The sequence below is a fragment of the Nicotiana attenuata genome, unplaced genomic scaffold (assembly GCF_001879085.1).
Source record: "Nicotiana attenuata strain UT unplaced genomic scaffold, NIATTr2, whole genome shotgun sequence".
NCBI classification, from domain to species: domain Eukaryota; kingdom Viridiplantae; phylum Streptophyta; class Magnoliopsida; order Solanales; family Solanaceae; genus Nicotiana; species Nicotiana attenuata.
In genome coordinates this window covers 1118169-1129889 of record NW_017670268.1, presented here as the reverse complement: position 1 = coordinate 1129889, position 11721 = coordinate 1118169, and the positions used below count along the sequence as shown (strand labels likewise).

At 36.3% G+C, this 11721-nt stretch overlaps 1 pseudogene across 1 annotated transcript; it reads right to left on the bottom strand.

Annotated features, from left to right (window-relative positions):
* Window positions 1–1988: 1988 nt before the first annotated feature.
* LOC109237001 lies at window positions 1989–7391 on the bottom strand (annotated as a pseudogene). The gene is made up of 3 exons (XR_002069587.1): window positions 6922–7391; window positions 3633–3656; window positions 1989–2527 (listed from the first exon to the last, which is right to left on the bottom strand). The product of XR_002069587.1 is annotated as an uncharacterized LOC109237001 (transcript).
* Between the last annotated feature and the right edge of the window lie 4330 nt (window positions 7392–11721).

The window sequence follows — 11721 nt, the reverse complement described above, 5'->3', positions numbered from 1 at the left end:
GCACCATGATTTTCATTAAGGGGTGTATTTATTTCAAGGATTAGGTTCCAAGCTAAAGATACCAAAAGAAAGGGAGCGTGCCATAGGAACTAAGGCTGTGCATAATTTGGTAAATACGAATTACCATACCGAAATCGAAAATTTTGGTATTTGGTGTGGTATTTGGTTTACATTTAAAAAATATTGGCATTAGGTATGGTATTCGGTATTTTAAAATGAAATACCGAAACACTAGTACTCTACTGAAATATATATTATATTACACAATACACATATTATTAATTATAACATAAATACAAAAATCTAAAATTGTACTTTCTTTTATTTTGTAAGTTCATCAATTAACTCTAAGCAAGTAAAAAGACATTTCTAATGATCAAATTTATTCTTTTATGTACAGTTTTTGCTCTCCAGGTTGATATTTGCTAGTTTTGGCAAATATTTTTAGTTTTGTACTTTTAAGTACTTTAATTTAGAACATTACATTCTATCTTTTTATGCACTAGTTAATATTCTTTTATCTAAATATTGTACCGTACCAACCAAACAACTAATTGTCCTTTACTTAGGCTCATCCCAAGAAATTTATCGATTTTGGAAAGACAATATTTTCCATAAAAATCTAATACGTAGAAGACTCAATTTTCCAACTGAACAAAAAAGAACTGGAGGAACATTATTTTCACTTGGGCCGCTCTCGAGCTGGAATAGGGCACAAGGCCCAAACGTTTGAACTTAGGATTGGGCAGAGGCCGCGCGAACGCAGGCCCCCACTACCACAAATTATGACGTAGGCTCGACCACTTGAGCCGACCTTAGGTTAGCACCCCTCCTAAGTGCAATGGAGGTCACTAGCCTAGGCCATGGGTCTTATTGATCGCCCATTGACCCCGTCCAGGTAAGTATGTTTCTCAGTCAGCCCAGCCCATATTTTATTGTACAGCATTTGCTCATTCTCAGTTTGTATAGGCCGGTGTGGGAATAACCACACTTAGTTTTTTTTTTTTTTTTTTTTTGTGATCTCAAGATGTATTATTGCTTTGAAAAAATTATCAAGATTTATTTCTAAATATGTCTTCTCAACCCTTAAAATGTAATCCTTTTTAATGAAATATAATATTGCGACGTGAAGGAAAATAACATCATAATGTATTATTATATTCTCTTATAAAAATTGAGGTAATACAAAAAGAAACTGTAAGTTTTAAAACATTGCCCATTTGTGCTTTATGGTGTTAATATAAGTAGACAGTTTTCATTTGAGAGGATATAGAATTCCGTCCATGCAAAATTTTGAGGTTTAATTGTAACTTGCTCATAGAGTAATACAGATTTGAGTTAAATTTTATACTATTGATCAGTTTAGTGCAAACTATTCTATTGATAATTCTAACTTAGTACCGGATAACTCTGTCAACTGGGGCTTAGGCACATTAAAAAATATCACGTAATATTTTTTATTTTCGCTAAAATTTGAACCTAAAACCTCATAATTCTCCTTACTTTATTATTCCAAGAGGTAATACAAAAAGAAAGTAGCTTTGCGTTAGAAACTTAGAGCCCGTTTGCACATGAGAATTTTTTTACTTTTTTTTTTTTTAAATCAGTGTTTGGCCATAAAATTTTCAATTTTCACTTGAAGATGAATTTTGAAATTTTTCGAAAATTTGAAAAACTCCAAAAAGCTATTTTTTCAAAATTTTCACTTAAATCACTTACAAAACCCAAAATTATATTCATGTCCAAACACAACTCTAATTTTCAAATACCATTTTCACTTTAAAAAAATTCTCACTTTTTTTTGGAATTTTACAATTCTTATGTTCAAACGCCCACTTAGTTTCAACGTGCTAAAAACTACATAATACATATATTGGCAAATATTGATACCAACATTCTTTCCTTCACCATGGAAATGATGAGCCGAGGAGTGTAACTTCACTTTAACTAAGAAATCTTGTAATTGGCTAAAAAAGTGCACAATGACGTCAATAAAGGGTTCTAACTGGATTCAATGCTGAAGTATAATGTAAAGAGTATATATTTCATATGATCAAAAGATACAGGAGAGTAAGTAAATACACATACAGATAAAGAAATATGAGCATTTTTGTGCTCATAGAGAGATAGAACTAACATAAGCTACAACAGTGGACAACAAAATTTGAGCTACTGCAGTTAAAGATAAACTTATTCACTAGTTTTTTTTTTTTTTAATCTTTATTCTCCTTGCCAACCAGCTTGGCGCGCTCTACGCTCCCAAACGGACGTCAACTTCTTTTCTTTGGCAAGCAACACGACAGCTCTTTCTCGCCCGACTTCACAAGTTTCGNTTTCGTTGTAGCAATGCATTTCTCAGCCTCCTTTTGGTACTCAGAAGCTAACCTTCTTGCCTCCACAAAGGTGATGTTCATATGATGGACGTGCTCCTTGTCGACAGCTTCCTGCAACTTCAGCTCTTCCGATAATAAATCCACAAACTGTTTCTCCATCTCCTCCTTTAGATCCGGATCATCTTTGCCGCAGTCTGATGCCAATAAGAAACATTACAATGTAGCATGTCATGGTTTCGGCAAAAAACAATCTTTTGCAAAGGTAAGGAACATAAGCAATAGATGGTAAAATGGAAGGAACTAGGTAAAAGGAAATCACAACCGGCTCTCTAAACTTATCGACTGGCCCGGAACACATTTCTTGCATTGTAATTTGTAAATTACATATAGCATCTGTGCAGGGGAGCCTTGGAGCAACGGTAAAGTTGTCTGTGTGTGACCTATAGATCAAGAGTTTGAGTCGTGGAATTAAATGCTTGCATCAAGGTACTTTGCCTACATCACACCCCTTGGGGTGCGGCCCTTCCACGGACCCTACGTGAATGCGGGATGCTTCGTGTACCGGAGTGCCCTATATAGCATCTACGAGCATGTTCCTTAAACCAAAGAAGCTTTTTTCCATCTGGTTTCCTCTCTTTCCCACTCCTGAGACTTTCTGGTTTAAGCACTATACACGCTATAGTTCATAACCTTATCTAAGGGTCCAAAATATGCTAATGAGTTGCAGCGGAGAAGATTTAGGCAGTGTCTTCGTATCTTGAAAACCAAGGACAAAATGCTTAATTTTACAAACTCGTTAACCCTTTCTAGAATGGATTACAGTCTGGCAGTGTTCAAGTAGCAAAATAGCTTGGTTTTAGATCCAAAAATTTATAGCTCCTAGTCAGAACTTTAAAGAAAAATGCAGGTTCGATGAAATCATTCAGGAGATTAAGTATACATCACCAAGGTGATAATCAATTTAGGATTGTTTGTCACTATCATCTTATGAGCCTTATTTGTAAGAGATGTAATTTTCTGTATTCATCAGGATGCACTGGGATATCATAAACATAGGAAATGCTATCTAGTGGTACTGTTCTCTGATTATAGAGAACATTCTAAAGATACATCTCAAACTGATTTTCGTCTATTTTCAATCACATGTATCTCAATATCATAGTTGCTGACAAGCAGAAGGATAGCCTTTTGGTACACATGACACTAAATAACCGTACTAGAGGAAGAACATATTCCAAGTTCTCTTAAGAAACTGCGAATAACATGATTTCTTGAGGAGAAGAAGGAAGGGTAACTCACCTGTAATTGTAAGGTTTGCCAAGCCTGCATAAGAGGAAACCAAAAGCGAGATAATGTTAGCTTAATTGGTACTCAAAGTTCCACAGAACTTCACCAAAATACATTGTATAGAAACTATCAGAAAGAATACATAAGAGCAAAAACATGAACAGTAGAATATTCCAAGACAATGTGAACTTCAAAATGAAGGAGGAATCCAAACAACTAGCTTAACTACAAAATATGTCAGCAGAAGGATCCATCCTTTCATTCTTTTCGAGGTTGCACTGAGAGCGAGTGAGGAATGCGATCGTGATTGAGCAAGAAGATGGTCCGAGTGAAATAACACATCAAAACAAGTGCATAATCCTATCACTAACGATCATAACAATTAGAAAGATTCATTCTCCGTTTCCGCGCTTCCACTCTATTTCTCATGCAACATTGATGAAATCCTAATGTCAAATCATTGGACTGATCATACTTCTCCATCGTGCTGGATCTCACCAGATAAAAGAAAAATAATAAACACCACAAGCATTAGGATTTCTTTCATTTCCCCGTTCGCCTTTTTTTTTCTTCTTTTAAATCAAAGGGGTGGATTTCAGGAGATAAAATATACAAAACCAGCACACACAGTTTAGCTTAACAGCTTGACCAGCTATAGAAGCCATAACCTTTCAATGAAGGCTAAGCAGCTAACAGTTATTAGGGTCATAAGCGTGGAGCCTGAGATCTTTAGGAAAAAAATAACAACATTCCTTGATACGCCTAAGTTTCAGAAGCATCAGTGATCGCATTTGCAACATACAAGAATATGAAAGGACAAACGCAGTAGAAAAGGTGCCAAAAACTTTCTAATAATGTCTTCTCTACATAAATGTCGTTTAGGGTCTCCAGCCTCAGTTAGGGCATAAAAGAACATTGCGACGCGATACAGACAAGAAAGTATGCAAGTATCCCTTGCAATCTAACTCCTAGTGACACACAATTTAGAAAATCTTTGGCGTAAATCAATGACATTATTTGTTTGTCAACTAGTTGTGAACGATGTTGACCAAGAGCCAAGATGGGTCTCGGATAGGAGAATGTGGAGTGTGGAGCGATTTGTGATGGGCAGGAAATAAATAAATAGCACTGTATGTGAGAGAGGTGGTTGTTGTATTAGCTCTATTCTTCACACCCCCCCCCTGGATCTGATCTCTCATCCCCATTACACAAATCACACTCCTTATGCTCTTACCTGGGTCCATACATACTGTTACGATTTCTCAAACTTGCCTCCATCTTAGCCTCGTGGCCAATATCGTTCATAACACAACTGCACATATTAACCAACCAAATTAAGATTATGAATTTCAGATCAGGTCTACCAAGATGCACTCATACTGGAAGATATCCCTTCCAATTTTAAGAATCCATGGTCGAATTTTCGGATTGTATCCTGGTGCCGATCTGAATTGAGAATCTTATCCATCGTACCAAAATTGAATGTCTCTTGCAAAAAAGAGAGGATTCCCTTACTAATGCCACTTTACGAACAATCATTATATCCCCATTACATGTTCTGTGCATAGTTCGTTATCATATATCAGTAAAAAAGAACCAATGAGGAGGTGCAGTGCTTGGTACTTTCTTCAGAATTAACATCCGCTTCTCAAGAACCATTGAAAAGTGGATCCAGGACGGAGACTCTGCATAGTACTTCTTTTAAAAGCACGACTTAGAATGGAAGCTTTACGCCGTACTTCTTAAGGCATTCAGGAAAGAACATAAGGATCAATTAATGAACATCAGCTAAATGTTGCATATAACTAAAGTCCTACATTCTTCAGCCCTTAGTTTTCAGCAAAGACAGATTCTTGAAATTCCACAACAATAATAACTATGCCTCAAACCGAAACTAGTTGGTGTCGTCTGCATAATCATCTATACCCGTACCGCTTCACTCGGACCAACTTCATCCAAATACTCCATTTATTTTTTAAGAAAATCAGGGTCTCACTAAAATTAGAAGGAGACATTAAGTTAAGTGTGACAGAAAGATTTCTCTCATTTTCTTCATAGTTTGCTTAATTATGGGGCCAGAAAAGTAGAAACTTAAAGCGGGGCTTGATCAACAGATTCCAAAACCATGAAGGAAAAACTGTACCTGAGAGCTCTTCGTGATAGTACCTACCACAGCTCAAAAGTCTTTACATAAGCATAACAACTCAGGGAAAATATCCTATGCGACATTCCCTTAATTGCTAAATAGGTACTTACTTTCCTACATGGTATCAGAGCCTGTCAATCAAAGCTTCACTTAAGCTTCTACTAAATTTGATCTGACCTCAATCTTCACAAAGCTCGAGCAATAATCATAAGATTGGCCATTTATGTTATCTAAATAATGTCTGATTTTGTTAGAGGCAAGACCTTCATCCCTACATTTTGCGAGGTGACGAAGTTTTTGATAAGGTGTGAGGGGAACAAGTTGTTAATGAAAGCATTCATTCATCCGTTTTGCTTTTCTGGGTTTAACCCAAATGCAAAAGCAGAATAAACCCCATCATGCACCTTCATTTTTTAACCTGCATCCGATCCTAGCTTAAAGGATTACATCGACCAAACCCGATACTGAAGACAGGTTCACTTCCTTAGACCTTTTGTTATTTACTCGCTCTCACATAACCAAAAATCACATTTTTGAACACGATCAGTGCAACAAAAGAGATAGACCAGAAGGGCCATAAGGCCAACCAAATCACTAACAATTCTACAATCTGCTTCTCACTGGCATCCTACCTTACCAAGAACCAATGTGTTAAACTTGCAACCAAAGAACAGTTTGTTTGCATCAAAAGAAAACAGTGAACAGGATAATTAAGAAGATACCTAATAAATCTTTAACACGCAACCAAATATCTCCCCTCAATCTATAAATTATAATAAAGAGTTTAAGTTTTATGCACCGACAATGTAAAACATATTTACACAATCAGATCACTTATTAGTTAATTACAGGTTTACCGTAACTAGCTATCACACGTTAATATTCACTATCAAAAAATCTATACACTATCAGTGCATAAAACTTAAATTCATAACCCTCAATCCAACCTCAACATGAGAAACACACCAAAGACAAGATCCTCAAACTTGACCCTCAAAACATACAACAAAACTAACACCAAACAAAATAATGAATCAAATAAGGAAAACCCAGAAAAGGAAACTGAATAAAAACATATAAAAACAGGATCTTTTTTCATAAAGTAATGCATAAAAATAGGATCTTGGATCTAAAACAAGCTGAAATATCACATACCAGGAGCAACTTCAAGAAGTGAAAGTGGAGGAGAACAATCACATTTACAAGGCAAACAAGATTGAGCAGCTTTTAACCTTAAACCCTTCTTAAATTTCCAATAAATAGCAGGACCAGATACACAAAGAGCTGAAACTACAGCAAAAATTACTAAACAACATCTTAAACATGTCCCAGATTGCCTTGCCATTTTTTTTTTTTCCTTTTTTTAGTTTTCTCTTTAGCTGAAGGCAATTGAAACTGAGATCTATAGAAGAAAATGGATCTACTATAATGGGTATTATAACTGGGTTTTTTCACATTGATAAGATGTAAGCTAAAATGGGTATTTAATTTTACTATAGTACTGATACTTTAGATCCACTTTCTTTAGTCAATGTAGATTTTGAAGGTGTTACAGTAAATTCTTCAATTGGATTCATATTTTTTTAATGGGTGTAGTACTGTCGGTAGTGGTTGACACTTGATTTCACAAATTTGTTGAAAGTCCACCGTCAAATTCTTGCTTCTATGTAGTTTCCAATTTTTGTTTTTTTGTTTTCACTCGTTTCCTTTTTTTACATAATTATAAGTAATTTTTTTAATGTATAATTTATTTGTGGTTTAAAATAAAAGATAATTAACATATTAAATTATGTTGATGTGATAAAAGCATTATTACATTCAAGAAATCCAGGTCAATTATACCTACCTTAATTCTCTCATTCAGGAAGCGCAAAAAAACGTTAACGTCCGTTGGAGCTTTGAGCTCGCAATAAAGCATGAGTTTTAGTGAAGAAAAGTGCAAATGAGAAAAAATACAAATATATGAATAGTTCAAGATAAATTATTTTGAGCATGAATAATAAATATATGAAAAGAAATTTAAAAAGAAATTATGATAAAGTGAAATCCAATTGTTTAATGTCTCATCTTTATGATTACGCTCATTTAGCAAGGAAAAATATGTCTTAGAGTCGTGATGACTACTCTAAAGCGCCTTCTAAACAAGGGAAAGTGTTCTAACATGTTTTGTATCTTGCTTCACGGCTTAAGTACTCCTTTGATAATACTGATTCGGGATAAAATTAAATTTAAGATGGCTTGTTCAAATTGATCGATTAATTAATCCCTTATTTTCTTAGAATTCGAACACCGTAGATTAAATTTGATTAGAAGAAGGACGAGGAAGGAACACATATAACTTGAATAATTTTTCATTCCTTTTCTCCTTTTCTCATCGGATTGATTGGCACTCCATATTAGGTACCGAAAGAGATTTTAGGAATTAAAACTTAAAAAGCATTATTGTTAATATAGTAATGAAGTATGATTTGGTTTCTGTATTGGGTAAAAATGAATTTATGCGTATCGAAGTGATTGAAAAATGACATGTCATGACACGTAGGCAGGTCAAAGAATGATGATTAGCAAAGAGGCACGAGTTGCAACAGATACGAGCGGAAGCACAAGAAGAAGCACGAGCAAATATTCAAAAGACTCGATGCTCGCACCTATTTAAGTCTAAAAGCTGAGAAGAATGAACCTGACAGCACAAGAGAGCCCAAATACAGTATTTAATAAGCATTAAACACTGAAAACGTTAGAGAATCTGTATTAAATTACAATGATTATGTAACGTAGCATTTAATGCCTTTAATCGTCCATAATAACCTTATTATGACAAAGGCAAAACGTATAACTTAAAAATAGCTATAAAAGGGAGAAGATTGATCATTTGTAAGGACACCAAAAAATCAACTGAATACATTGGATTACTTTGTTTTCTGCTATCTATTTGTTATCAAAATCAATTTCTTTTATTCATTTTCGATTATGAGTAACCCGAGTTCTTCTAAAAATAAAGCTTTGACTGAAATTCTATTTTTTGGTTAAACAAATTGGTTCCGTTACCGGGAATCTGATAATCTATTCCTTCTTAACCTAACCTATTTCTTTACATCAACAATCATGTCAAATGTTAACAATAACACCCAAGGAAACCAAGGAAACCATCAACTCCAAGGGGACCCACAAGATGTTCACACTCCGATTCCTTCTCCACAAAGCTCGCCTCGGCGGTTTCGAGAAGGAACTCCTGATGGATCTCACTAAAACGCAAATGCTCAATTTGACAACGATGAAGCTATCAATGAAGCTTTGCAGAAGCTGATCGCTCAACAAGTCAATAAAGCTCTTGAGGCCTTTGCCAGCCAGTTACCTGTTGCACCATCAACACCAATTCTAAATACCAACACTTTGGAGAACCCTCGTTTTGGGCTTGTTAATTCAGGCAGTGGCGGAATCCCAGTGCTTAACGAGATGGAGAACCAGGTAACTTAGTCAATTCCGATATACAAAATTTAGTTTTAACGTTGCAGAAACAGCTCAAGGAGCAAAGTGACCGCATAGAGCAAATACCTGGAGTACCGCCTGTAATCAAAGGAATATATATGGATAAATATTCACAGCAACCTTGGAAGCCAAGCGCTGCTCCTCTACCGATTCCAAAGAAATTCAAAATGCCCGATATTCCAAAATACGATGGAACAACTGATCCACGAGACCACGTGACTGCATTCACAACTGGCGTAAAAGGCAACGATTTGACAAAACAAGAAATTGAATCAATATTGGTCAAAAAATTCGGTGAAACACTCACTAAGGGAGCATTAACATGGTATTCTCTTTTACCCAAAAATTCCATAAATTTTTGCTGAGCTTGCAGATTCATTTATCAAAGCACATTGGGGGGCTCAAAAAGTCGAAAAGAGAATGAAGGATATTTTCAAAATCAAACAAGGGGACTCCGAGTTACTCAGAGAGTTCGTGGATAGTTTCCAGCGTGAGAGAATGACGTTACCACGTGTACCAGATAATTGGGCAGCTATAGCTTTCACTAGTAATTTGAATGAGCAAAGCTCAGAAGCCACGAGGCGACTCAAGGAAAGTCTTCGTGAATTCCTAGCAACGACATGGAATGACGTTTACAACAGGTATAGCACGAAGTGAAGGATCGAAGAAGATATTATCTCACGATCTCAAAAAGAAGAAAAGGTAAGTTCAAGACGGGCGGAAACAGAAAAAGGTCCAGTAAAAACAGGTACGAACCATATATGGGCCCTGTTGGAAAAGATTCACGGTCAAAGCATGATCATTCAAGGTACGATCATAGAGCTAGAAATAGAGAATCGGGCTCATCATCGAGGTATGGAAATGATCGTAACACACGAGAGTCACGCGATGATGATAGAAATTTGAAAGCACGGTTTGGCGGTTTTAATTTTAATGTAAGCACTTCTGAGCTCGTGGCTGTTTTAAGAAGCATGGGTGACAAGGTGCGGTGGCCAAAAGAAATGAGATCAAATCCAAACAGGCGCAAATCGCGATCATTGGTGCGAATTTCACAATGATCATGGTCATAAAACGGCAGATTGTAGGTTGCTACAAGGAGAGGTTGATCATCTATTGAAGCAAGGGTATCTCACCGAATTATTCAGTGAGAAAGGTAAGCAAGCATAAATGAAAAATAGGCAGGAGCCTCCAAAACCGCCTTCTCCCAAAAGAACCGTCAATGTTATACGCGGAGGGGAAGAAATCAATGGTGTGACGTACACAGCATCCAATAAAGTTTCCAAAGTCACAATTACCCACGAGAAGCGGGTGCGACATGTCTTAGAGGAAGAAAGCATTACGTTTGATGATGCGGGTGGCGTATTAACTCCACATAACGACACACTGGTAATATCTTTACTTATACATGACACTAATGTGAAACAAGTTTTGATTGATCCAGGTAGTTCCGTGAACATTATCCTACTAAGAGTACTACATGAGATGCAAGATGAGGACAAATTAGTACAAAAAGCACATACTTTGTCTGGATTTGACAATTCCAGCGTTGTGACGAAAGGGGAAGTAATACTTACTACATTCGCAGAAGGAGTTGTCAAAGATACGAAGTTTCAGGTAGTGGAGCTGAAAATGGCTTACAACATAATTCTAGGGAGGCCATGGATCCACGAGATGGATGTTGTTCCATCGACCTTACATCAAGTCATTAAATTTCCATCACCATGGGGAATATGTCAAATCCGTGGAGATCAACAGACATCCAGGAGCATCAACTCCGTAGCAGATTCAAGTACGAGAAATGAAGAAAAATAGCAATTACAGAATTTAGTTGAGGATACCACAACGCAAACCTCAACTGAACAAGGGCGAACAGATGTAGATTCAAGGCCCGATTCCATTGAAGAACCAGAAGAAAACGAAAATATCAAAACAACGATTGAAGAGCTGGAGGCTGTAGTATTATTTGTACAATGGCCTGAAAGGAAAATCTACATAGAGGCCAATCTCAGCCAAAACATGAAACGTAAGTTGATTGAATTTTTAAAAGCTAACGCGGATTGTTTTGCTTGGTCCCATTCTGATATGACAGGTATACCACCGGAGGTAATTACTCACAAATTAAATGAAGACCCGTCTTATCCACCTATCAAACAAAAGAAGAGAAAGCAAGGAACTTTCAAAAATCAGGTGATTCAAGATGAGGTCCAAAAATTATTAAACATTGGGTCTATCCGTGAGGTAAAGTATCCTAATTGGTTAGCTAACACTGTTGTGGTACCTAAAAAGAACGGTAAATGGCGAGTTTGTGTAGATTACACAGATCTTAATAAAGCTTGTCCTAAAGATTCTTTTTCATTACCACATATAGATCAACTAATTGATGCTACTGCAGGACATGAGTTGTTAAGTTTTTTAGATCTATACTCAGGATACAACCAAATCAAAATGGATCCCATAGATGAAGAA